At 42.6% G+C, this 27,499-nt stretch overlaps 2 pseudogenes; both read left to right on the top strand.

The window, feature by feature from the left end:
* The first annotated feature begins 20,647 nt into the window (after nt 1-20,647).
* Nucleotides 20,648-20,766, top strand: LOC142690141 (5S ribosomal RNA; annotated as a pseudogene).
* Nucleotides 20,767-27,036: 6,270 nt separating this feature from the next.
* On the top strand, nt 27,037-27,155 carry LOC142690687 (5S ribosomal RNA; annotated as a pseudogene).
* The last annotated feature ends 344 nt before the right edge of the window (nt 27,156-27,499 follow it).

The raw sequence follows: 27,499 nt of genomic DNA, 5'->3' as shown, positions 1-27,499 counted from the left end.
CCCACACTGGTACTAGCAGGGTCTTAAGCCATGTAATTTCTACAAACTGACGAGAGAAGGTACATTCAGCTTAGATTGGATTTTGACTTTTAAAGCTTTAGTCCATAGTGATATTTTAATCGATTTAGAAACAAAATCCAAACAGCATAACAATAGTTCAAGAGCACCACAGATTCCCAGACAGTCTCCCACACTATTATCTAGCGATGCCTTAAGCCACTTAACTTTTGCAATCTGACGAGAGCAGGCACATTCAGCTCAGAAAGACCATTGACTTTCAATGTTTTAGTCCAAAGTCCTTTTTTAATCGATTGTGAAACAAAATCTAAATGACATAATAATAAGTCTACAACACCACAGATTCCAAGACAGTCTCCCACACTGGTACTAATGAGGCCTTAAACAGTATAATTTCTGCAATTTGACGAGAACAGGCACATTCAGCTGAGAATGGCCATAGACGTTTAAAGATTTAGTCCGCAGTCCTTTTTTAATCGATTGTGAAACAAAATCTAAACAGCAAAACAATAGCTCTACAACACCACAAATTCCCTGACAGACTCTCAAACCAGTACTAGCTAGGTGTTATGCTGTGTAACTTCTGAAATCTGATGAGAGCAGGCACATTCAGCTTAGAATGGCCATTGACATCTAAAGCTTTAGTCCATAGTCCTTTTTTAATCGATTGTGAAACAAAAGCTAAACCACATATTAATAGGTCAACAGCACCACAGATTCCCAGACAGTCTCCCACACTGGTACTAGTGAGGTCTTAAGGTGTGTTTCTTCTGCGATTTGATGAGGGAATGCACATTTTAGCTTAGAACAGCAATTAACTTTTAAAGCTTTAGTCTATTGTCATTTGTAATCAATTGTGAAACAAAATCTAAACCACACATTAATAGGTCAACAGCACCACATATTCCCAGACAGTCTCCCACACTGGTACTAGCAAGGTTTAAAGCTGTGTAACTACTGCGATCTGACGAGAGCAGGCACATTCAGCTTGGAATTGCCATACACTTTAAAAATTTTAGTCCATAGTCCTTTTTAATCGATTGTGAAACAAAATCTAAACAATATAATAATAAGTCAAACGCACCACGGATTCCCAGACAGTCTACCACACTAGTACCAGCAGGGCCTTAAGCTGAGTAACTTTTGCAATCTGACGAGAGCAGGCACTTTCAGCTTAGAACGGTCATCGACGTTAAAAGCTTCAATCCATAGTCCTTTTTTAATCGATTGTGAAACAAAATTTAAACAGCAAACAACAGGTTCTAAAGCACCACGGATTCTTTGACAGCCTCCCACAATGGTATTAGCAAGGTCTTAATCTGAGAAACTTCTGTGATCTGATGAGAGCAGACACATTCAACTTAGAATGGCCATGGGCATTAAATGCTTTAATCCTTAGTCCTTTTAACAAAATCTAAATGACATAATAAAAAGTCAACCGCACCATGGATTCCCAGACAGTCTCCCACACTGGTACTAGCGAGACCTTAAGCCATGTAATTACTGCAATCTGATGAGAGCAGGCACATTCAGCTTAGAATGGCCTTTAACATTTAAAGCTTTAGTCCATAGCCCTTTTTTAATCGATTGTGAAACAAAATCTAAACGACATAACAACAGGACCACAGATTCCCAGACAGTCACCCACACTGGTACTAATGAGGCTCAAAGCCATGTAACTACTACAATCTGATGCATGCAGGCACATTCAGCTTAGAACGGACATTGACTTTTAAAGCTTTAGTCCATAGTCCTTTTAATCGATTGCGAAACAAAATCTAAAAGACATTTTAATAATTCAACTGCACCACGGATTACCAGACAGTCTCCCACACCGGTACTAGCAAGGGCTTAAGCTTTGTAACTGCTGTGATCTGACGAGAGCAGGCACATTCAGCTTAGAATGTCTGTTGACATTTAAAGCTTTAGTCCATAGTCCTTTTTTAATCGATTGTGAAACAAAATCTAAACTGCATAATAATAGGTCAACAGCTCCACGGATTCCCAGATAGTCTCCCACACTGGTACTGGCAAGGCCTAAAGACATGTAACTACTTCAATCTGACAAGAGCAGCTACCTTCAGCTTAGAATAGCCATTGATTCTGGAAGACTTTAGTCCATAGTCCTTTTTTATCGATTGTGAAACAAAATCTAAACTGCATAACAATAGGTCAACAGCACCACCCATTCCCAGACTGGTAATAGCAAGGCCTTAAGATGTATAACTTCTGCGACCTGACGAGAGAAGTCACATTCAGCTTAGAATGGTCACTGCCTTTAAAAACATTAGTCCATAGTCCTTTTTTAATCGATTGTGAAACAAAATCTTAACGGCAAAACAATAGGTCTACAACACCACAGATTCCCAGTTATTCTCCCACACTGGTACTAGCGAAGACTTAAGCTGTGTAACTTCTGTGATCTGATGAGAGCAGGCACATTCAGCTTAGAATGGCTATTAACATTTGAAGGTTTAGTCCATAGTCCTTTTTTAATCGATTGTGAAAAAAAAATCTAAACGACATAATAATAAGGGAACCGCACCACAGATTCCCAGACAGTCTCCCACCCTGGTACTAGCAAGGCCTTAAGTTGTATATCTTCTGCGAGCTGACGAGAGCAGGCGCAATCAGCTTTGAAAGACCATTGCCTTTAAAACTTTAGTCCATAGTCCTTTTGTAATTGAATGTGAAACAAAATCAAGCAGTAGGTTTACAGCACCACTGATTCCCAGCCAGCCTCCCACAGTGGTACTAGCGAGATCTTGAGCTGTATAACTTCTTGGATCTAACAAGAGCAGGCACATTGATCTCAGAATGGCCATTTACATTCAAAGTGTTAGTCCATAGTCCTTTTTTAATCGATTGTGAAGCAAAATATAAACAACACAATAATAAGTCAACAACACCACGCATTCCCAGACAGTCTACCATAGTGGTACTAGCGAGGCCTTAATCTGTTTATTTTCTGCGATCTGACCAGAGCAGTCAAAATTAGCTTAGAATAGTCATCACCATTTAAACCATTAGTCCATTAGTCCATAGTCCTTTTTTAATCGATTGTGAAACAAAATCTAAATGGCATAACAGTAAGTCAACCGCACCACAGATTCCCAGATAGTCTCCCACACTAGTACTAGCGAGGACTTAAGCTCTGTAAATTCTGCGATTCGACGAGAGCAGGCACTTTCAGCTTAGAATGGTCATTGACATTAAAAGCTTTAATCCATAGTCCTTTTTTAATCGATTTTGAAACAAAATCTAAACAGCAAACAACAGATCTACAGCACCACGGATTCCCAGACAGCCTCCCACACCGGTACTAGTGAGGTCTTAATCTGTGCAATTTCTGCGATCTGACGAGAGCAGGTACATTCAACTAAGAATGGCCATTGACATTTAAAGCTTTAGTCCATAGTCCTTTTTTATCGATTGTGAAACAAAATCTAAACGACATTGTGTTAGGTCAACAGCACCAAGGATTCCCAGCCTGTCTCCCACACTGGTACTTGCAAGGCTCAAAGCAATGTAACTACTGCAATCTGATGAGTGCAGGCACATTCAGCTTAGAATGGCCATTGATTTTTAAAACTTTAGTCCATAGTCCTCTTAATCGATTGTGAAACAAAATCTAAACCACATATTAATAGGTCAACAGCACACTGGACTTTACGTTACTGCCAAAATTTTCTCGATATATTCAGTATTTAATTGTGAAAAAAAACTAAATGTAGCGAAAAATTGCAAAATTAGCATTTTTCTACATTTAAATCTATCTGCTGTTAGACAGGCAGTTATACCACACAAAATTGTTACTAATTAACATCCCCCATATGTCTACTTTAGATTGGCATCGCTTTTTTAACATCGTTTTATTTTTCTAGGATATTACAAGGCTTAGAACTTTAGCAGCAACTTCTCACATATTCAAGAAAATTTCAAAAGGATATTTTTACAGGGGCCAGTTCAGTTGTGAAGTGGCTTTGAGGGCCTTATAGATTAGAAACACCCAATAAGTCACCCCATTCTTAAAACTTCACCCCTCAAAGTATTCAAGACAGCATTTAAAAAGTTTTTTAACCCTTTAGACGTTTCACAGGAATTAAAGCAAAATAGAGGTGAAATTTACAAGTTTCATTTTTCTTTGTGCAGAAATTCATTTTTGATCAATTTTTTTTTGTAACAGAATGTTTTACCAGAGAAATGCAACTCCATATTTATTGCAAAGATTCTGCAGTTTGTAGAAATATCCCAAATGTGGCCCTAGTGTACTTATGGACTAAAGCACAGACCTCAGAAGCAAAGTATTTGGATTTTGGGCCTCCTTTTTATTAAAATATATTTTAGGCACCATGTAAGGTTTGAAGGGCTCTTGCGGTGCCAAAACAGTGGAAATTCCCCAAAAGTGACCCAATTTGGGAAACTAGACACTCAAGGAAATTATCTAGGGGTATAGTAAGCATTTTGACCCCACAGGTTTATTGCAGAAATTATTGGAAGTAGGCCGTGAAGATTAAAATCTACATTCTTTCAAAGAATGTAAACTTAGCACATTTTTTCTCATTTCCACAAGGAGTAAAGGAGAAAAAGCACTGCCATATTTGTAAAGCAATTTCTCCCGAGTAAAACAATACCCCACATGTGGTCATAAACGGCTGTTTGGACACAGGGCAGGGCCTAGAAGGGAAAGAACAGCGTTTGGAGCTCAAATTTAGCAGGAATCGTTTGCGGAGGCCATGTCGAATTTCAAAGCCCCTGAAGGACCAAAACAGAGAAAACGTCCAAAAAGTGACTCCATTTAGGAAGCTACACCCCTTGAAGCCCTTGAGGAATTCATCTACGGGTGCAGTGAGCATTTTGACCCCACAGGGGTTTCATCAATTTTGGGCAGTTAAAATAAAAACAATCCTTTTTTTTTTCAATAAGACGTAGCTTTAGCTCAAAATTATTCATTTTCTCAACAAGAAAAAAAGGAACCACAACGTTTCTAAAGCAATTTTTCTTGAGTACGGCAATACCCTATATGTGGTCATAAACTGCTGTTTGGGCACACATTAGGGCTCAGAAGGGAAGGAGAGCCGTTTGGCTTTTGGAGTGCCACTGTGGGACCAAAACAGTAGAAACCCCACAGAAGTGACCCCATTTTGGAAATTAAACCACTCAAGGTATTCACCTAGGTGTGTAGTGAGCTTGTTGACCCTGCAGGTGTTTTGCAGAAATTAGTGTGCACTTGATGTTGCAGAGTAAAATGGGATTTTTTCCATAGATATGCCGATATGTGGGGCCCAGCTTATGCCACCATAACAAGACAGCTCTCTAATTATTATGCTGTGTTTCCTGGTTTTAGAAACACCCTACACGTGGCCCTAATATTTTGCCTGGACAGGGCTCAGGATTGAAAGAGTACCATGCAACGTTGAGGCCTAATTTGGCAACTTACACAGTATTGGTTTACAATTGCAGAGGCTCTGATATGAAATAATAAAATAAACCCCTAAGAAGTGACCCCATTTGGGAAACTGCACCCCTCAAGGCATTTATTAAGGGGTGTAGTGAGCATTTTCCCCCCACAGGTCTTTTCCATAAATGATTGTGCTGCGGATGGTGCAAAGTCAAAATTTTTATTTTTACCTAGATGTGACATTTTTGTGGGAAATATGTCATGCCCAGCTTGTGCCACTCTAGACACAGCCCCAAAAATAGTTAAAAGGGTTCTCCCGGGCATGGCGATGCCATATATGAGGAAGTAAACTGCTGTTTGGGCACGCTGTAGGGCTCAGAAGGGAGGGAGCGCCATTTGGCTTTTGGAGCGTGGATTTTGCTTGGTTCTAGTTTTGTTTGAGTATTGCTGGTATTTCAGTTAATAATGTGGGGGTACATGTAAGCTGGGCAGAGTACATTAGGGGCATAGTCAGGTGGTATAATGGGTAAACCATAAAATAATAGTGTAGATGTGTGTTACGCTGTGAAGCAATCCTTTCTGCACAGGCCAGTGTCGCACTGATAAATGTCCTTACTTATCCCCTTTTGGTTCACACTCTGTACCTTAGGGAATTTTACTGGGAAAGTGTTGTCCTGGTACAATATGGTCACTTCCAACAGATATGTTTGGGCCCTCCCATTCCTGGTTCCCTAATTTTAGGGCCTTGATAAATCGCCTCTGGAAACAAGAAGAAATGTTCCCTTCGGGCCTGCACAACTGCATATTTTTTATTTCCGGACTTATTGGAACCTTAACTAATTTTATTTTTTCACATGCGTAGTGGTATGAGGGCTGTTTTGTTGTGGGACGAGCCGTAGTTATTATTGGTACCATTTTGGGGTACATGTGACTTTTTGATCACTTTTTATCCTTTTTTTTTGAGAGGCAGTGACTAAAAAACAGAATTTCTGGCATCGTTTTTTCATTTTTTATATATAGCGTTCACCATGCGTCATAAATTACATGTTAACTTTATTCTGCGGGTCAGTCCAATTCCATAAATACCAAATTTATAGAACTTTTTTGTTTTACACATTTTTGCACAATAAAATTAGTTTTATAAAAAGAATGTAGTTTTTTTTTCTGTTGCCATATTGTAAGAGCCATAACTTGTTAATGTTTTTCGTCGACGGAGCTGTATGAAGGCTTGTTTTTTGCGAGATGAGCTATAATTTTTATAGATTCAACTTTTTGGATACATGCGACTTTTTGATCACTTTATATTTACATTTTTGAAAGGTAAGGTGACCAAAAAAGAGCAATTCTGGCATTGTTTATTAGAATTTTTTTTACAGCGTTCACCGCGCTGGATAATTAAAATAATATTTTTTTTTATAGTTACAGATGTGGCAATACCACTTATGTATAGTTTATTTTTTCCCAATAATAAAGGACTCGATATGGGAAAAAGGGCAATTTTTGATTTTGATACTTGAACTTTTTTTAGTCCCACTTGGGGACATAAAGGTCCAACAGTCTGATCTCTTTTCTAGTACATTGTGCTAGCCATGTATTGTAATGCAGTAAAACGGTCAGTTTGACACTGACCATGGGCCTAATAGGCTTCTGTACTTGGCAGGCCATTGTTAGGCCTCCGGTTGCCATCAGCACCCCGGTCATCTCGACGCGGGAATGCCGATTGGCTACAAACCACTAAGATGCCGCAGTTGCTTTGGACCACAGCATTTAAAGAATTAATGGCAGGGATTGGCACTAGCTCCAGTCCCTGGCGTTTCAGAAGGGTGACAGCTGTAATACACAGCAAAAACACACGGCTGAGGCCCCATGCACACGACCGTATTTTTTCCCTCCCGTGAATACTGGCCGTAAATACGGATCCTTTGTCACACGTTTTTAACCCATATTTACGGACCCGTGCCCGTAAATATGGGTCCGTTGTCATCCGTATTCCACCCGTATTTACGGACCTGTAAAAAAAGGGGGTATGGAAATGATGTCACAATCATGTCCAAACCCCTTAAAAGGGTCACATGATCGCTTAGACGCCATTTTCTCTACTTCTCTGTAAAGGATCTGCCAGGCACAGCTTCGGGGTTAACGCCCATAGATAATCAGTCTGCACCTGCTTCTATGCCTGTGAGACTGACTCCATCTTCCACCACTCAGGGTGGCAGGCTTAGGAGTGGGAGAACCTATCACAGCCTGGCCAGACAGAGCTAGCTCCCGCCCTCTGTCTATTTATACCTACCTTTCCTGTTCCTCCTTTGCTTGTGATTCTTCTTGTTTGGTTTCCTGGCCCTGCTGCAGCTTCTTGTACTATTGTCCTTGCTTCATATTGACCCCGGCTTGCTGACTACTCTCCTGCTCTGCGTTTGGTACCTCGTACACTCCTGGTTTGACTCGGCTTGTTTACTACTCTCCTGCTCTGCGTTTGGCACCTCGTACGCTCCTGGTTTGACTCGGCTTGTTCACTTCTCTTGTTGCTCACGGTGTTACCATGGGCAACTGCCCCTTTCTCCCCCTAGCTCTGTGTACCCTTGTCTGTTTGTCTGTCGTGCACTTATTGAGCGTAGGGACCGTCGCCCAGTTGTACCCCGTCGCCTAGGGCGGGTCGTTGCAAGTAGGCAGGGACTGAGTGGCGGGTAGATTAGGGCTCACTTGTCTGTCTCCCCACCCCCATCATTACATTCTCTTTATTCAAAAATTGAAATCCCTGTCACCTAGCAACTCTCCCGTAATTACGGGTGCACACACGTAGCCACCTGTAATTACAGGAGCCCCATAGACTTCTATGGGCCTGCCCGTGCCGTAATTACGGCCTGAAATAAGACACGTTCTATATTTTTCAACGGCCCGGGCACCTTCCCGTACGCAAACAGGAAGGTACCCGTGGGCAATAGAAGTTTACACCGCATTCCAAATTATTAGGCAAATGTTATTTTTCGCTGATTTTCCTAAATAGTCGATGCAAATGACAGTCAGTATAATCTTCAAGCCATCAACCGTTGGAGTATAATGCAAATTTTATTGAACAAATCTCCTAACGATAATGTAAAGGGTTTGCCAGACACAGGTTCTGTGTCGACGCACGGGGTTAATCAGCCTTCATCAGCTCCAAGGTCTGCTAGAGTGACACGATCTGTTACAACTCAGGCTGGCAGGCTGAGGAGAAGGAGAACCTATCACAGCCTGGCCTGACGGTGCTGCTCCCGCCCTTGGTCTATTTATACCCTCACTTGCAGCTTGGTCCTTGCCTGTGATTGTCTTGTTTCCTGGCTCTGCGATTCCTGCTATTTACCTAATTGACCGCTGCTTCATATTGACCCTGGCTTGACTGACGATTCTCCTGCTCAGATTTTGCTACTGCGTACTCTCATGGTTTGACTCAGCTCGTTCACTACTCATGTTGCTCACGGTGTCGCCGTGGGCAACTGCCCAAACTTCCCCCTTTGCTTCTGTGTGCCCTTGTCTTGTGTTGTCTGTCTTGCACTTACTGAGCGTAGGGATCGTCGCCCAGTTGTACACCGTCACTTAGTACGGGCCGTGCAAGTAGGCAGGGACTGAGTTGTGGGTAGATTAGGGCCCACCAGTCCGTCTCCCTACCCCTATTCATTACATAATCACAGGCCAAATACCTTTTCTACTCAACAAAAATGTATCTTAAGCATACATTATACCATCAGGTATAACTATCAATTAATCAGAATACCAAAAATATACCTGATATACAAATAATGTCGATAGACAACGAAATAACAAATATAAATCTTTATTATCCCATAAGGGAAAAATTACCCCCAAAATACATACATTTAAAACACAGAAAATTAAAAACACCCCGGATTGGAATGTCCAACATATCCCATAACAATAGCCATGAAATGTTTACAATGTGTAAAGCTATAAAGTATTGCCTGAAGATCAGAAATCTAGAATGATCAACTAGCTATGGCATGAGTATTTCACATATGTGGATGTATAGAGCCACATCAATATCTGAATTGGCTATTTATTTACCTGGGGTGGACATGATGAAAGCTACCCAATCCGAGGACCACCTCGACGCGTGTTTCGCTTCCTTCGTCAAGAGGTGAATATGCTAGTTGTTTCCCCTCTTTAAGTACAGGCTCAAATGAGATGATGTTAATCGGCGCATGACAGATCACGCCCATCTCCATGCGTCAGACCATCCGCGTCATGGCCGGAAGTTGTACCTGGAAACCAGGACTCGTTCTCAAACCTGATTGACAACTTCCGGTCCGGCGCATAAGAGATCACGCGACCCGCATGCGCTCGGATCAAGTACCCAGTGAGTAGAACAAGAAGCATATTATCAATAGAGGGAAAGTGTCATCTGTGAGATCGATTTGTAAAGCGCCAAAAACCCATATACATGGATACAAAATTACTTAATATATATCATTATACCTATATCTACCCATAATATGGGAATGCTAAAAAGAGCTCTAGAAAAATGCATAAATAAAGAAAAAAAAAAATATCCAATCCATGACTGTATAAATACTTCAATAGCTAAATACTATGTCCAAATTATTATATATACATAACTAAAACCATCATTAAACACTACATCACTTATGGTTCCATGTAAAATGACTAAATATGAATAATTGCCATAGATATACCAATATTAAACATAACAACGTGTATATATATAAAAAAAAAAACAAAGTAATAAGAGGACCATCAAAAACCAGGACAGACCCACGATCATTATAATAAATATAAAGTGCACAAGTGTAAATCAATGGGTTCGTGGATGATAATCTCGATCAGAGAGCCAACCTGCACACAGGAATTACGGGCTCCGATCAAGATGAGCATCCCGGATCCATTGATAACGTGAATAATGTTATTATACACATAACATATAAATCTCATAAAAGTACATGTGCAAATATATAGTGAGATTAGAACAATATTCCAGTTCATATAATAAAAATAAATATAAAAAAATATATATTAAATTAAATAAATAAATACATAATATCAGAACACCCAATATATATAGTTCATCCTAAAAGTGAAACACACAGTGTATACAGATAAATTATACATAATATAGAAACTTCATACAGATATACAATAAAAATACATTCTACATTAATACAAAGACCCTAAAACATAATACAAATAGGGACAGACAGATTATTACACATACAACCAAAATAAATATAAATATATTAGCCCAATTATATCAGCGTATATAAATCTCCCATAATCTCCATATTATATTACAGACTAACCGTATAAAAGATAAATATATATCTATATATAAACAAACAAACAAACATATATCCACTACCGATATCACTACATTTATATACACAAAAATATATATTTATAAAAAATATATATATATATATGGACAGCCATGTACATTTTCCAAAAATTCATATCATCCTGCATATGCAGTCTTTAGCACTGTTCCGTTTAATTCTGAATCTTCGGTGTTCACTTTTTACAAAAATCCGATAACTTGACACTAGCAACAAATAAAAACAGCATTAGTCTTAAACAAAATAATTACAAAAAGGATGCAAAACTTTGTGTTTTTAATTTTCTGTCTTTTAAATGTATGTATTTTGGGGGTCATTTTTCCCTTATGGGATAATAAAGATTTATATTTGTTATTTTGTTGTCTATCGACGTTATTTGTATATCAGGTATATTTTTGGTATTCTTTTCATATACCTTTTCTACCCTGGTCCCTGACTCGTCTATGGACCCCCTTGAGACCCTGGCTCAGCAAATGCAAGGTCTCTCCCTAAAGGTCTAAGACCTCCCTACAGTTCCTGGTTTGACTCGGCTCGTTCACTACTCCTGTTGCTCACGGTGTTGCCGTGGGCAACTGCCCCACTTCCCTCTCTTCTGTGTACCCTGTCTTGTGTTGTTTGTCGTGCACTTATTGAGCGTAAGGACCGTCGCCCAGTTGTACGCCGTCGCCTAGGACGGGCCGTGCAAGTAGGCAGGGACTGGGTTGCGGGTAGATTAGGGCTCATTTGTCCGTCTCCCTACCACGTACACTCCTGGTTTGACTCGGCTCGTTCACCTCTCCTGTTGCTCACGGTGTTGCTGTGGTCAACTGCCCCACTTCCCTTTGCTTCTGTTTACCCTTGTCTTGTGTTGTCTGTCGTGCACATATTAAGCGTAAGGACCATTGCCCAGTTGTACGCCGTCGCCTAGGACGGAACGTGGAAGTAGGCAGGGACTGAGTGGCGGGTAGATTAGGGCTCACTTGTCTGTCTCCCTACCCCGACATTACAGTGGCACATCTTACTGAAGCGGTCTACTACAACCCACATCACCGACTTGCCTTGGGATGGAGGCAGATCGGTGATAAAATCCATGGAGATATGGGTCCAAGGTCTCTGGGGAATGGGCAAAGAACATAGTAAGCCCACTGGTCGGGACCTGGGAGTCTTGGACCTAGCACAAATTTCACAAGCGGCGACGTAGGCCTTAACGTCTTTAAGCAACCCAAGCCACCAATAGGTTCTAGAAATTAGGTGCTTGGTACCCAGGATGCCTGGATGGCCAGATAGTGCAGAGTCATGATTCTCCCTGAGTACCCTTAGCCGGAATTGCAGGGGAACAAACAGCTTGTTCTCAGGAAGGTTCTCGGGAGCTGAACCTTGATCAGCCGCAATTTCGGAGACTAAGTCAGAATCAACAGAGGATATGATTATTCCTGGGGGCAAAACACAAGCAGGATCCTCCTCAGGAGGAGGGCTGGCCATGAAGCTACGCGACAGTGCATCAGCTTTAATATCTTTAGACCCAGCCCTATAGGTGACCACAAAGTTGAAACTAGTAAAAAACAACGCCCATCGAGCTTGTTTCAGGTTTAGCCTCCGGGCAGATTCTAGGAAAACCAGATTCTTGTGGTCCGTAAGGACCGTTACCTGGTGCCTAGCCCCCTCCAGGAAGTGGCGCCACTCTTCAAATGCCCATTTAATGTCTAAGAGTTTGCGGTTGCCAACGTCATAGTTACTCTCAGTGGGGGAGAACTTCCTGGAGAAGTAGGCACAGGGGCGGAGATGGGTGAGAGACCAAGTACCCTGGGACAAGACAGCACCCACTCCCACCTCGGAGGCGTCAGCCTCCACGATGAATGGCTCCATTTGGTTAGACTGAATCAGCACTGGGGCAGAGACAAATCACCTCTTAAGGATCTCAAAAGCCTGGAGCGCCTCCGGAGGCTAGTGGAGGAGATCAGCACCTTTGCCAGTAAGGTCCGTAAGAGGCTTAGTGATGACTGAGAAGTTAGCAATAAATCTCCTGTAATAATTAGCAAACCCCAGGAAGCACTGTAAAGCCTTCAGGGAGGCAGGTTGGACCCATTCAGCCACAGCCTGAACCTTGGCAGGGTCCATGCGGAATTCGTTAGGAGTGAGGATGTGACCCAAAAATGGTATCTCCTACACCCCAAACACATATTTTTCGGTTTTAGCAAAGAGTTTGTTTTCCCGAAGGGCCTGGAGCACCTTCCTGACATGCTCAATGTGAGAGGAACAGTCCTTGGAAAACACAAATATATAATCAAGGTACACTACAAGAAATACCCCCAGTATTCCAGTTAAATGTGGGATTATGCATATGCAACCAAGGAAGGCCTAAAACCAAATCGGACGATAATCCCTGCATCCAAATGAATGGAGCCAACAATGAGTTCAAAAACAGGGGTATGCTGCGTAAAATAACCATTAGCAAGTGGAGTGGAGTCGATACCCACTACCGGGACAGGTTTAGGCAAATCAATCAATGGCATAGCTAGAGACATAGCAAATTCCACAGACATAATATTAGCAAAAGACCCTGAATCCACGAAGGCACTGCCGGTGGCAGACCTACCCTCAAAAGAGACCTGAAAGGGAAGCAAGATCTTATTAGGTTTCATATATACGGGAAATACCTGTGCGCCCAAATGACCTCCCTGATGGTCACTTAGGCGCGGAAGTTCTTCCGGCTGCTTATTCTTACGCCTAGGACAGTTGTTCACTTGATGCTTGTCATTCCCACAGTAGAAGCAGAGACCATTCTTCCTGCGGAGCTCTCTACGTTGTTGGGGAGACACGGAGGCCCCGAGTTGCATTGGTTCATCCGAGTTTTCCGTGGAAGAGCGAAGCAACGGAACCTCAGGAGCTGTCATATGAGAGCCAGAGGAGAAGGCATAAAAACGTTCAAGTCGTCGTTCCCTGAGACGTCGGTCAAGACGTACTGCTAAAGCCATAACCTGATCTAGAGAGTCTGAAGAGGGATAGCTAACTAACAGGTCTTTCAGGGCGTTTGACAGACCCAATCTAAACTGGCACCTCAAGGCAGGGTCATTCCACCGAGAAGCTACACACCACTACCTAAAGTCAGAACAGTACTCCTCAACGGGTCTCTTACCCTGACGTAAGGTCACCAGCTGACTCTCGGCAAAGGCAGTCTTGTCAGTCTCGTCATAGATGAGCCCGAGAGCAGAAAAAAAAGGTCAACAGAAGAAAGTTCAGGGGCGTCAGGAGCCAAGGAGAAGGCCCATTCCTGGGGGCTGTCCTGGGGCCGGGAAATAATTATACCCACTCGCTGGCTCTCAGAACCTGAGGAGTGGGGCTTAAGGCGGAAATAGAGCCTACAACTCTCCCGAAAGGAGAAAAAAGTCTTCCGGTCCCCTGAGAACCGGTCAGGCAACTTGAGGTGGGGTGCAAGAGGTGAGGTGGAGGGCACTACCTGGTTGCACCTCTGAGCCAGGTCTTGGACCTGTAGGGAGAGACCCTGCATTTGCTGAGCCAGGGCCTCAAGGGGGTCCATAGTGTGTCAGGGACCAGGGTAGAAAAGGTATTTGAGCCTGTGATTATGTAATGTCGGGTAGGGAGACGGACAAGTGAGCCCTAATCTACCCGCCACTCAGTCCCTGCCTACTTGCACGGACCGTCCTAGGTGACGGCGTACAACTGGGCGACGGTCCCTACGCTTAATATGTGCACGACAGACAACACAAGACAAGGATACACAGAAGCAAAGGGAAGTGGGGCAGTTGCCCACGGCAACACCGTGAGCAACAGGAGAGGTGAAGGAGCCGAGTCAAACCAGGAGTGTACGTGGTAGCAAAAGCAGAGCAGGAGAACAGTCAGTCAAGCCAGGGTCGATATGAAGCAGAGGTCAATGGTAAATAGCAGGAACAGCAGAGCCAGGAAACAAGAGAATCACAGGCAAAGGACAAGCAGCAAATGAAGGTATAAATAGACAGAGGGCGGGAGCTAGAACCATCTGGCCAGGCTATGATAGGTTCTCCCACTCCTCAGCCTACCAGCCTGAGTGGTAGCAGATCGAGTCACTCTAGCAAACCTAGGAACAGATTCAGGCTGATTAACCACGGGCGTCGACACAGAGCTGTGTCTGGCAAATCCTTTACAGCCACTTTGTACCCCTCAAGAAACGACCCAATGCCAAGACGTTAGCTACCTTGTTTGTCAAACACATGCTGCGTCTCCATGGGGTTCCGATCAATATTGTTTCTGACAGAGGGGTACAATTTGTTTCATTGTTTTGGAGAGCTTTCTGTGAGAAGCTGGAGATTGATCTGTCCTTTTCCTCGGCCTTCCATCCTGAAACTAATGGCCAAACTGAGAGGACTAATCAGTCTCTAGAACAATACTTAAGGTGTTTTATCTCAGACTGTCAAAATAATTGGGTCTCCTTCATTCCCCTCGCTGAATTTTCCCTTAATAACCGGGTCAGTAACTCATCGGGGGTCTCCCCCTTCTTCTGTAATTTTGGGTTTAATCCACGGTTCTCCTCCGTTTCACCTGGTGGTTCCAACAATCCCGAGGTAGATGTAATTCATCGGGAACTGTGCACAGTCTGGGCCCAGGTTCAGAAGAACCTTGAGGCGTCCCAGAGCATCCAAAAGACTCAGGCAGATAAAAGACATTCAACTAACCCCCTGTTTGTGGTCGGGGATCTGGTGTGGCTGTCTTCTGAAAATTTGTGCCTTAAAGTTCCGTCCAAGAAATTTGCTCCCCAGTATATAGGGCTGTACAAAATCATTGAGGTCCTTAACCCTGTCTCCTTCCGGCTGGAGTTACCCCCGTCTTTTTAGATACACAACGTGTTCCATGCCTCCCTCTTAAAAAGCTGCTCCCCGTCCTTGGCTACATCGAGGAAACCTCCGGTCCCTGTTCTCACTCCTGATAGGGTAGAATTCGAGGTAGCCAAGATTGTGGACAGCAGGATGGTCCAGGGCTCCCTCCAGTACCTGGTCCATTGGAGAGGATACGGGCCTGAGGAGAGGACTTGGGTACCCGCCCGGGATGTTCACGCCGGTATATTGCTCAGGAAGTTCCATCTTCGGTTCCCCAACAAGCCAGGTCCACCTAGGAAAGGTCCAGTGGCCCCTCATAAAAGAGTACTGTAAAGGGTTTGCCAGACACAGGTTCTGTGTCAACGCCTGTGGTTAATCAGCCTTCATCAGCTCCAAGGTCTGCTAGAGTGACGCGATCTTTTACCCCTCAGGCTGGCAGGTTGAGGAGAGGGAGAACCTAACACAGCCTGGCCTGACGGTGCTGCTCCCGCCCTTGGTCTATTTATACCCTCACTTGCAGCTTGGTCCTTGCCTGTGATTGTCTTGTTACTGGCTCTGCGATTCCTGCTATTTACCTGATTGACCGCTGTTTAATATTGACCCTGGCTTGACTGACGATTCTACTGCTCTGATTTTGCTACTACGTACTCTCCTGGTTTGACTCGGCTTGTTCCCTACTCCTGTTGCTCACGGTGTCGCTGTGGGCAACTGCCCCAACTTCCCCCTTTGCTTCTGAGTGCCCTTGTCTTGTGTTGTCTGTCGTGCACTTACTGAGCGTAGGGACCATCGCCCAGTTGTACGCCGTCGCTTAGGACGGGCCGTGCAAGTAGGCAGGGACTGAGTTGCGGGTAGATTAGGGCCCACCTGTCCGTTTTCCTACCCCTATTCATAACAGATTTTTCTTTTAGAAGTAAAAACTCAAAATGCACTGTTTCAAATTATTATGCACAACAGTGATCAAAACATTTTAAAGGTTGTAAAGAGAACTAAAATGGTAATTTGTTAAATTTGCAGCATCAGGAGGTCATATGTTCAGGAATCAAAAGCTCTTTCAATCAAAAAAAACTTAACAGGCCAAGTTACATGTTAACATAGGACTCCTTCTTTGATATCACCTTCACAATTCTTGCATCCATTGAATTTGTAAGTATTTGGACAGTTTCTGCTTGAATATCTTTGCAGAATGTCAGAATAACCTCCCAGAGCTTCTGTTTTGATGTGAACTGCCTCCTACCCTCATAGATATTTTACTTGAGGATGCTCCAAAGGTTCTCAATAGGGTTGAGGTAAGGGGAATATGGGGGCCACACCATGAGTTTCTCTCCATTTATGCCCATAGCAGCCAAAGACACAGAGGTATTCTTTGCAGCATGAGATGGTGCATTGTCATGCATGAAGATAATTTTGCTACGGAAGGCACGGTTCTTCTTTTTGTACCACGGAAGAAAGTGGTCAGTCATAAACTCTACGTACTTTGCAGAGGTCATTTTCCCACCGTCAATGACCCTAAAGGGGCCTACCAGCTCTCTCCCCATGATTCCAGCCCAAAACATGACGCCGCCACCTCCTTGCTGACGTCGCAGCCTTTTTGGGACATGGTGGCCATTCACCAACCATCCACTACTCCATCCATCTGGACTATCCAGGGTTGCACGGCACTCATCAGTGAACAACACGGTTTGAAAATTGGTTTTCATGTATTTCTGAGCCCACTGCAACCGTTTCTGCTTGTGAGCATTGTTTAGGCGTGGCCGAATAATAGCTTTATGCACACTTGCAAACCTAGGGAGTATCCTACACCTTGAGGTTCGCGGGACTCCAGAGGCACCAGCGGCTTCAAATACCTGTTTGCTACTTTGCAATGGCATTTTAGCAGCTGCTCTCCTAATCCTATTAATTTGTATGGCAGAAGCCTTCCTCATTATGCCTTTATCTGAACGAACCCGTCTGTGCTCTGAATCAGCCACAAATCTTTTCACAGTACGATGATCACGCTTAAGTTTTCTTGAAATATCCAATATTTTCATACCTAGTCAAGGTATTGCACTATTTCACGCTTTTCGGCAGCAGAGAGATCCTTTTTCTTTCCCATATTGCTTGAAACCTGTGGCCTGCTTAATAATGTGGAACGTCCTTCTTAAGTAGTTTTCCTTTGATTGGGCACACCTGGAAAACTAATTATCACAGGTGTCTGAGATTGATTATAATGATCCAAAGAGCCCTAAGACACAATACCCTCCATGAGTTTAATTGAAAAACTAATAATTAAATGTTTATGACACTTAAATCCAATGTGCATAATAATTTGGAACACGGTGTATGGGCCTGTAATTATGGGCGTTTTTATGGTTATGGTCGTGTGCATGGGGCCTGATGGCTTGGGCTCAGCTTCTGTGCCCGCACCATCATCTTGTCGTAACTGTGGAACATGTTGTGGGAACAACTCCCCACTTATCATGTAGATACAACAAATGTCGGGAAGGTAGTAAGTGATCAATGCGTATGCTCCCAACCAGGGTCAGGTTCCTTTCCTGCTTAACCTCATAGACACTGCCCTTTCGACTGTGCGGGGGACTGTGGTGCTTTGCAAGGATTTTAGCAGCAGATATCAAGGGCTTGCTGTGCTGTGCTTACTCTGGAAAAACGACAAAGCACAAACTGCAAGTTTAAACTTTAGTACAGCCTCAAGTATGACTCTTATCTTGCTATTTACTTGCTATTACCTGCAGAGGCGACAAGCCTTCTTTACTGTGAGAACTGTGAATCTATGGAATAGTCTACCGCAGGAGCTGGTCACAGCAGGGACAGTAGATGGCTTTCAAAAAGGCTAAGATAATTTCCTAGAACAATTTTTTTTTAGCTCTTATGTGTAGAAATTTTTACCTTGCAATCGTGGAGGCTGCTGATGCTTGTGATGGTATCCGGAGGCTAGGCAACGGCCTCCGGGTCTGCCATGTATGGAAGCCTATGAGGATCAACCTCTGACTGGCCCTCATAGACTAACTGTCAGAGTGACTGTGACGTCACACTGACAGTTGGAATAAGTTACACTACCAAGGTAGTGTAATGTATTCTATCAGCGATCAAAGCTGCAGGTCGAAAAAATAAAGTGTAAAAAGTAAAAAAAAAGTTAATAAACAAAAAAATAAAGTGTAAAAAGTAAAAAAAAAGTTAATAAAAATGTTTTATAAAAGTGTAAAAATAAAAGTTTTTGTTTTCCTATAATAAGTCATTTATTATAGGGAAAAAATGAAAACGTTGAAAAAAGTACACATATTTGGTATCACCGTGTTCGTAACGACCCAAACTATGAAACTATAATGTTAATTTTTCCGCATGGTGAACGCCGCAAACAAAATAAACGAAAAACTATGTCAGCATCGCTATTTTTTGGTCACTACCCCTCCCAAGATATAGAATAAAAAGTGATCAAAAAGTCGCATTTACCCCAAAATAGTACCAATAAAAACTACAACCCGTCCCACAAAAAACAAGACCTCCCACAGCTTTTTTTACGAAAAAATAAAAAAGTTACGGCTCAGAATAGCGTGTCTCAGAAAATAAATTATTTTATAGAAACGTAATTTTATTGTGCAAACGCTGCAAAACTTAAAAAAAGCGTAATCGTACCGACCGTCAGAATGAAGTAAAACGTCATTTATTGCGCACGGTGAACGCTGTAAGAAATAAAGAATTTAAAGCGCCAAAATCGCTGTTTTTTGGTCACCTTAGCTCTAAAAAAGATCCTGTGGGGTCAAAATGCTCACTATACCCCTAGAAAAATTCCTTGAGGGGCGTAGTTTTCAAAATAGGGTCACTTTTGGGGGGTTTTCACTGTTTTGGTTCCTCCGGGGCGTTGCAAACCCGACATGGCATTGAAAACCAATCCAGCAAAATCTGCGCTTCAAAATCCAAAAGGCGCTCCTTCCCTCCTGAGCCCTGCTGTGGATCCAAACATCAGTTTATGACCACATATGGGGTATTGCCGTAATCGGGAGAAATTGCTTTACAAATGTTGGGGTGCTTTTTCTCCTTTATTCCTTGTAAAAATGAAAAAAATCTATGTTTCCACAGAAAAATAGGTGATTTTCATCTTCACAGACTAATTCCACTAAATTCTGCAAAAAAACTGTGGGGTCAAAATGCTAACTATACCCCTAGAAAAATGCCTTGAGTGGTGCAGTTTCCAAAATGGGGTCACTTTTGGGGAGTTTCGACTGTTTAGGTACCACAAGACCTTTTCAAACCTGACATGGTGCCTAAAATATATTCCTAAAAAAAGGAGGCCCCAAAATCCACTAGGTGCTCCTTTGCTTCTGAGGCCGGTATTTCAGTCCATTAGGACACTAGGGCCACATGTGGGATATTTCTTAAATCTGCAGAATCTGGGCAATAAATATTGAGCTGCGTTTCTCTGTTAAAACCTGCTGTGTTACAGATTTTTTTTTATTACAAATGAATTTTGGCAAAAAAAATGAAATTTGTAAATTTCACCTCTACTTTGCCTTAATTCCTGTGAAACGCCTAAATGGTTAAAATACTTTCTGAATGTGGTTTTGAATACCTTGAGGGGTGCAGTTTTCAAAATAGGGTGATTTATGAGGACTTTCTAATATAGAAGGCCCTCAAAGCCACTTCAGAACTGAACTTGTCCCTGAAAAAATGGCCTATTGAAATTGTCTTGAAAATATGAGAAATTGCTGCTAAAGTTCTAAGCCTTGTAACATCCTAGAAAAATAAAAGTACGTGAAAAAAATGATGCAAACATAAAGTAGACATATGGGGGATGTTAACTAGTAACTATTTTGTGTGGTATTACTATCTGTTTTGCAAGCAAATACATTTAAATTTTGAAAAATGCAAATATTTGCAAATTTTTGCTAAAATTTGAAGTTTTTCACAAATAAATATTGAATTTATCGACCAATTTTTTTCACTAACATAAAGTACAATATGTCACGAGAAAATAATCTCAGAATCGCTTGGATAGGCAAAAGCAGTTAAAGAGTTATTACCAATTAAAGTGACACGTCAGATTTGAAAAAATCATCTGTGTCCACAAGGCCAAAACAGGCTGTGTCCTAATGGGGTTAAATGTCAATGGCCATTCTAAGCTGAATGTGCCTGCTCTCATCAGATCACAGTTGTTACACGGCTTAAGGCCTCACTAGTACCAGTGTGGGAAACTTTCTGGGAATCTGTGGTGCTGTTGATCTATTGTTATGCCCAGGGGTGAACCTAGCCCCTCTTCTGCCTGAGGTGAACTATGAAAAAAAGCCCCCCCCCCCCCAAATCTATCCGAGTTTTCTCTTTACTAGCTTTACACAACAAACACACAGTATATACATTTTTTTTAAATAGGATAACATTTGTAGTTATCATGTATAGAAAAGATTTAAAGAATTCCACTTACTGTATTACTTTAGTATCATAGATTAGCAACGCAGCATTAACACTGAAAATGGTTTAACGCATCTACTATGTCCACTTTTTATTACCTAATTGACTTATGATTTTTAACTGAGTTCAGTGGCCCGGCGTGGACGGCATGATGCAGTGACGTCATCATGCCGAACAGTTGACGTCATCAGCATGCTCCCGATCTCTTGTAGACCTCAAGTCTAAACCAGGCTGTGGCCTACAAGAGCAAATGGCGGAGCAGGGAGCCAATGGCCAGGGGTTGGCTGGAAAATTTTAGTCTGGGGGGCAAGCACACAGCACTGGCCCAAGAGTAGCGGCCCATTCTGGGGACACTGGGCAATTGGCGAGTTTGCCCCTCTAAGACCGCTATGGAAGAACTCTGCTACCTGTCAACAGAAAAATCATCCACCAGGAAGAAAAACATTTCTTGTTAGTGGAGTACAAGAAAGCCTCACCTGGGAATTAGACTTTCTTGTACTCCGCCATGGGGAAACATTTTTCACTCTGGTGGATGACTTTTCAGTTGATAGGTAGCAGAGTTACATGAAGGGGAATTATTTTTCCTTGACCTCTAGTTTCAATTGTGGCAAATTTAAATGTTTTACATTTTTATACAGCTAACTTTTTTTGGTAGGTTCCGCTGGACAGTGTCCCAACGATGTTACACGCCCCCTTGCCAATTACCGCACCATTGACAATTCAGGAGGTTATATACATATGGGACGCCAAATATTACGGCAACGATATCTAAATAACGAAGGAGGCTAGCAAAAATATGTAAAGTGCCCCAGAGTTTGTGCAGCCCTACCCATTACATGCTGCACTCAGCTGCAGATGTATGGGCAGGTGAAAGATTCTCTTTAAAGTGTAACAAAAATTTTTAAAAACTTGTGACATGTCAGAAGTTTTGATCAGTGGCGTCCGAGCACTGAGACCCCCACTAGTCACTAAAACGAAGCAGCAGAAGTGCTCGGGTGAACAGTGTGCTGCTTCGATTCTGCTTGGCTTTCCATGGAGCAGTGTACAGGTTCAATAGAAAGTCTATAAGTCCATACACCGCTCACTCGGCCACAAGTCGATCATAAATGAAGTGGCACAGCGCTCACACGAGCACTTCTGCTGCTTCATTTTAGCGATCGGTGGGGGTCTCAGTGCTCGGTCCCCCACTGATGAAATCTTCTGACATGTCAGTATGACATGATAAAAAATTTGACTCAATTTAAAGGCTATGTACACCTTTAAAAACTTATTTTTATATATGTATGTATATATATATACAGTGAAGGAAATAAGTATTTGATCCCTTGCTGATTTTGTAAGTTTGCCCACTGTCAAAGACATGAACAGTCTAGAATTTTTAGGCTAGGTTAATTTTACCAGTGAGAGATAGATTATGTAAAAAAAAAAAAATGAAAATCACATTGTCAAAATTATATATATTTATTTGCATTGTGCACAGAGAAATAAGTATTTGATCCCTTTGGCAAACAAGACTTAATACTTGGTGGCAAAACCCTTGTTGGCAAGCACAGCAGTCAGACGTTTTTTGTAGTTCATGATGAGGTTTGCACACATGTTAGATGGAATTTTGGCCCACTCCTCTTTGCAGATCATCTATAAATCATTCATATTTCGAGGCTGTCGCTTGGCAACTCGGATCTTCAGCTCCCTCCATAAGTTTTCGATGGGATTAAGGTCTGGGGACTGGCTAGGCCACTCCATGACCTTAATGTGCTTCTTTTTGAGCCACTCCTTTGTTGCCTTGGCTGTATGTTTCGGGTTATTGTCGTGCTGGAAGACCCAGCCACGAGCCATTTTTAATGTCCTGGTGGAGGGAAGGAGGTTGTCACTCAGGATTTGACGGTACATGGCTCCATCCATTCTCCCATTGATGCGGTGAAGTAGTCCTGTGCCCTTAGCAGAGAAACACCCCCAAAACATAATGTTTCCACCTCCATGCTTGACAGTGGGGACGGTGTTCTTTGAGTCATAGGCAGCATTTCTCTTCATCCAAACACGGCGAGTTGAGTTAATGCCAAAGAGCTCAATTTTAGTCTCATCTGACCACAGCACCTTCTCCCAATCACTCTCAGAATCATCCAGATGTTAATTTGCAAACTTCAGACGGGCCTGTACAGGTGCCTTCTTGAGCAGGGGGACCTTGCGGGCACTGCAGGATTTTAATCCATTACAGCGTAATGTGTTACCAATGGTTTTCTTGGTGACTGTGGTCCCAGCTGCCTTGAGATCATTAACAAGTTGCCCCCGTGTAGTTTTCGGCTGAGCTCTCATCTTCCTCAGGATCAAGGATACCCCACGAGGTGAGATTTTGCATGGAGCCCTAGATCGATGTCGATTGACAGTCATTTTGTATGTCTTCCATTTTCTTACTATTGCACCAACAGTTGTCTCCTTCTCACCCAGCGTCTTACTTATGGTTTTGTAGCCCATTCCAGCCTTGTGCAGGTCTATGATCTTGTCCCTGACATCCTTAGAAGGCTCTTTGGTCTTGCCCATGTTGTAGAGGTTAGAGTCAGACTGATTAATTGAGTCTGTGGACAGGAGTCTTTTATACAGGTGACCATGTAAGACAGCTGTCTTTAATGCAGGCACCAGGTTGATTTGGAGCGTGTAACTGGTCTGGAGGAGGCTGAACTCTTAATGGTTGGTAGGGGATCAAATACTTATTTCTCTGTGCACAACGCAAATAAATATATATAATTTGTAATATGTGATTTTCTTTTTTTTTTTTTATATAATCTATCTCTCACTGGTAAAATTAACCTAGCCTAAAAATTCTAGACTGTTCATGACTTTGACAGTGGGCAAACTTACAAAATCAGCAAGGGATCAAATACTTATTTCCTTCACTGTATATATATATATATATATACATATATATATGTACATATATATATATGAAGATATCCATCAATGTGATTGCTGCAAGTTTTAATTACTTTTTACTGAAAATTATTTAAACTTTTTGAGATACAGCTGCTTTGTATCCTGTATACAGAACAGCTGTATCTAGTGCTGAGACCTGAATCCATTAGGTCACCTATTATCAATCACATCTAAGTTATGAACTTAGATCTGATTGGTAACAGCTCAATCCTGCCCCTACTAATTTCAAAGGGATCGGCCGATGCTGGGGGGCCGTGAGTATACTGCAAGGGGGGCTTGGGCGTTTTGCTGACAAGCAGAGGGCTCTATAGTGGGAAAAATACCCCCCATAGAGCCCTCACTAGTTGCTATACTGAAAGGTTAGGGGGGTCTGAGCCCCCCTATAGAGCCCTCTCCAGTAAGTCCGATGCTCAGACTGACCCCCCCCCCTTGCATCCCCCTATTCTTCCATTATAGTAATGTGAGGGCTCTATGGGGTGGATTATTCCCCCCCATAGTGCCCTTGGCTGCTAGTAAAATTCCCAGACCTCCCTTGCAGTGTACTCCCGGGTCCCGATCCCCCAGCCACGGCCGACCAACACCTTTTGAATTATTGAAGGCAGGAGCGTAAGCGCTCAGTTTATAATACAGGCCACCGCTCATCTCGTGCATCTCGTCACTTCTCTTCTCGACCGCTCCTTCTGCAGACTTGCTCCTCTCTGGCGGTGCGTGCTGCGCGCTGCGTACAGCGACAGAGAGGAGGAGGAGTGTTCTTACAGACGTGCCCATCATGCGACACGTCAGGTAAGTAAAATAAGGCATGCACCTTACCCCGGGTCCAGTCTGTCCCTGGTTCAAAATGCCGCCCCCCATTTTCGGCAAGGTGGCACCGCCTGAGTCTGTCGGCTCACCTCACATCATGGCAGGTGCGGCACTAGTTATGCCGTTTAGATTTTGTTTCACAATCGATTAAAAAGGACAATAGACTAAATCTTTAAAAGTTAATGGCCATTCTAAGCTGAATGTGCCTGCTCTCGACAGATCGCAGAAGTTTCACAGCTTAAGACGTCGCTAGTACCAGTGTGGGAGGCAGTCTGGGATTCTGTAGTGCTGTAGACCTGTTGTTTGCCGTTTAGATTTTGTTTCACAATCGATTAAAAAAGGGCTATGGAATAAAGCTTTAAATGTCAATGGCCATTCTAAGATGAATGTACCTGCTCTCATAAGAACACAGAAGTTACACAGCTTAAGCCCTCGCTAGTACCAGTGTCTGAAACTGTCTGGGAATCCATGGTGCTGTTGACCTATTCTAATGCCGTTTAGATTTTGTTTCACAATCGATTAAAAAGGACTATAGACTAAAGCTTTAACACTCAATGGCCATTCTAAGTTTAATGTGCCTTCTCTCGTCATATTGCAGTAGTTACGTGGCTTAAGGCCTCGCTAGTACGAGTGTGGGAATCTGTGGTGCTGTTGACCTTTTGTTATAGATGGCGACGCCTGCCCCCTTCGGCTTCGATATATGCACTGCGCATGTCCGGAACTCCCGTTACGCGTCGCGAGTCCGGATGTGCGCTCCAGCATGCGGGGCCGGATGTGGGGCATGCCTCTCTTCCGGTCGCGTCATCGGACAAGCGCCGATTCTTGTCTCGGCGCTAATGTGGATTCATTCCACCATATACACACACACTATAAAAGGACTACACACACTATGGGCTTAATGTACCCCCTGAGGAAGCGACCAAAGATAGCGAAACGCGCGTTGGGGTTGTACTGTGGACCTCTCAGCACGGACGTATTCTGATACTTTCTTCTTTTTTGAATGGGTAAGACAGCATCACTACAACTGCTCACCGTTTATTTACTGATTCTCCCCATGTGACCCCATTGTGGCCAGGTAATATTCATTGTTGCCACATAACCGAGAGGACTTTGTGGACTATCAGTATATAATCCACTTGGATGAGATACATTATATATCTAACTGTGTGGGTAGTATATATGGGTTTGCCCTATTGTACCATTCTGTTACGTAATATTGTCCTGTGCTGTATGATGTACCACGGTATTAGTACTAGAGTCTTCTTATGATGTGCTTTTAAATGTATGTTATTTTCTATAAATAAAATTGATATATTCTTGTATACCCAGACGTTATGCTCTTTTCTTCGGTATGGTTCTGTGACCTTTTGTTATGCAGTTTAGATTTTGTTTCACAATCGATAAAAAAGGACTATGGACTAACATTTTGAAGATCAATGGCCATTCTAAGCTGAATGTGCCTGCTCTCATCAGATTGCAGAAGTTACATGGCTTAAGCCCTCTCTAGAACCATTGAGGGAGACAGTATGGGAATCTGTGGTGCGGTTGGTTTAATATTATGCCATTAAGATTTTAAATCACAATCGATTAAAAAAGGGCAACAGACTAAGAATTTAAAAGTCAATGGCCATTCAAAGCTGCATGTGCCAACGCTCATCTGTTTGCAAAAATTACGTGGCTTAATGCCAGGCTAGAACCATAGTGGGAGACTGTCTGGGAATCTGTGGTTCTATTGTTATGCCGTTTAGATTTTATTTCACAATTGATTAAAAAAGTCTATGGACAAATGCTTTGAAATCCAATGGCCATTCTAAGCTGAATGTGCCTGCTCTCGTCAGATCGCAAAAGTTACACGGCTTAAGGCCTCGCTAGTACCAGTGCTGGAGATTGTCTGGGAATCCGTGGTGCTGTTTACGTATTGTTATGCCGTTTAGATTTTGTTTCACAATCGATTAAAAAGGACTATAGACTAATGCTTTAAAAGTTCATGTGCATTCTAAGCTGAAATGTGCCTTCTATAGTCAAATCGCAGTAAATAAACACCCTAAGACCTGGCTAGTACCAGTGTGGGAGACTTCCTGGGAATCTGTGGTGCTGTAGACCTATTGTTTTGCCGTTTAGATTTTGTTTCACAATCTATTAAAAAAGGACTATGGACTAAAACGTAAAAGTCAATGGCCACTCTGAGCTGAATGTACCTGCTCATGTCAGATCGCGGAGGTTACACAGCTTAAGACCTCTCTAGTACCAGTGTGAGAGGCTGTCTGGGAAGCCGTGCTGCAGTTGACTTTTTATTATGTCGTTTAGATTTTGTTTCACAATCGATTAAAAACGACTATGGACTAAAGTTCTACGTGTCAATGACCATTCTAAGCTGAATGTGCCTGCTCTCATCAGATTGCAGAAGTTATACAGCATAAGGCCTCGCTAGTACCAGTGTGGGAGACTGTCTGGGAATCAGTGGTGCTGTTGACCTATTGTCTTGCCGTTTAGATTTTGTTTCACAATCGATTTAAAAAGTACTATGGACTAAAGCATTAAAAGTCAACAGCCATGCTAAGCTGAATGTACCTGCACTCCCTTCTCTTGTCAGATCATAGTAGTTACATGGCTTAAGACCCTGCATGTACCAGTGTGGGAGTCTGTCTTGGAGTACGTGGTGCTGTTGACGTATTGTCATGGCGTTTAGCTTTTATTTCACAATCGATTAAAAAGTACTATAGACTAAAGCTTTAAAAGTCAATGGCCGTTCTAAGCTGAACGCGCCTTCTCTCGTCAAATCACAGAAGAACCACGCCTTAACGCTGGATGCACACGAG

Source organism: Rhinoderma darwinii, chromosome 1, assembly GCF_050947455.1.
Source record: "Rhinoderma darwinii isolate aRhiDar2 chromosome 1, aRhiDar2.hap1, whole genome shotgun sequence".
NCBI lineage: Eukaryota > Metazoa > Chordata > Amphibia > Anura > Rhinodermatidae > Rhinoderma > Rhinoderma darwinii.
The sequence above is the reverse complement of the archived record's forward strand: the minus strand, read 5'-3'. Positions and strand labels throughout refer to the sequence as shown.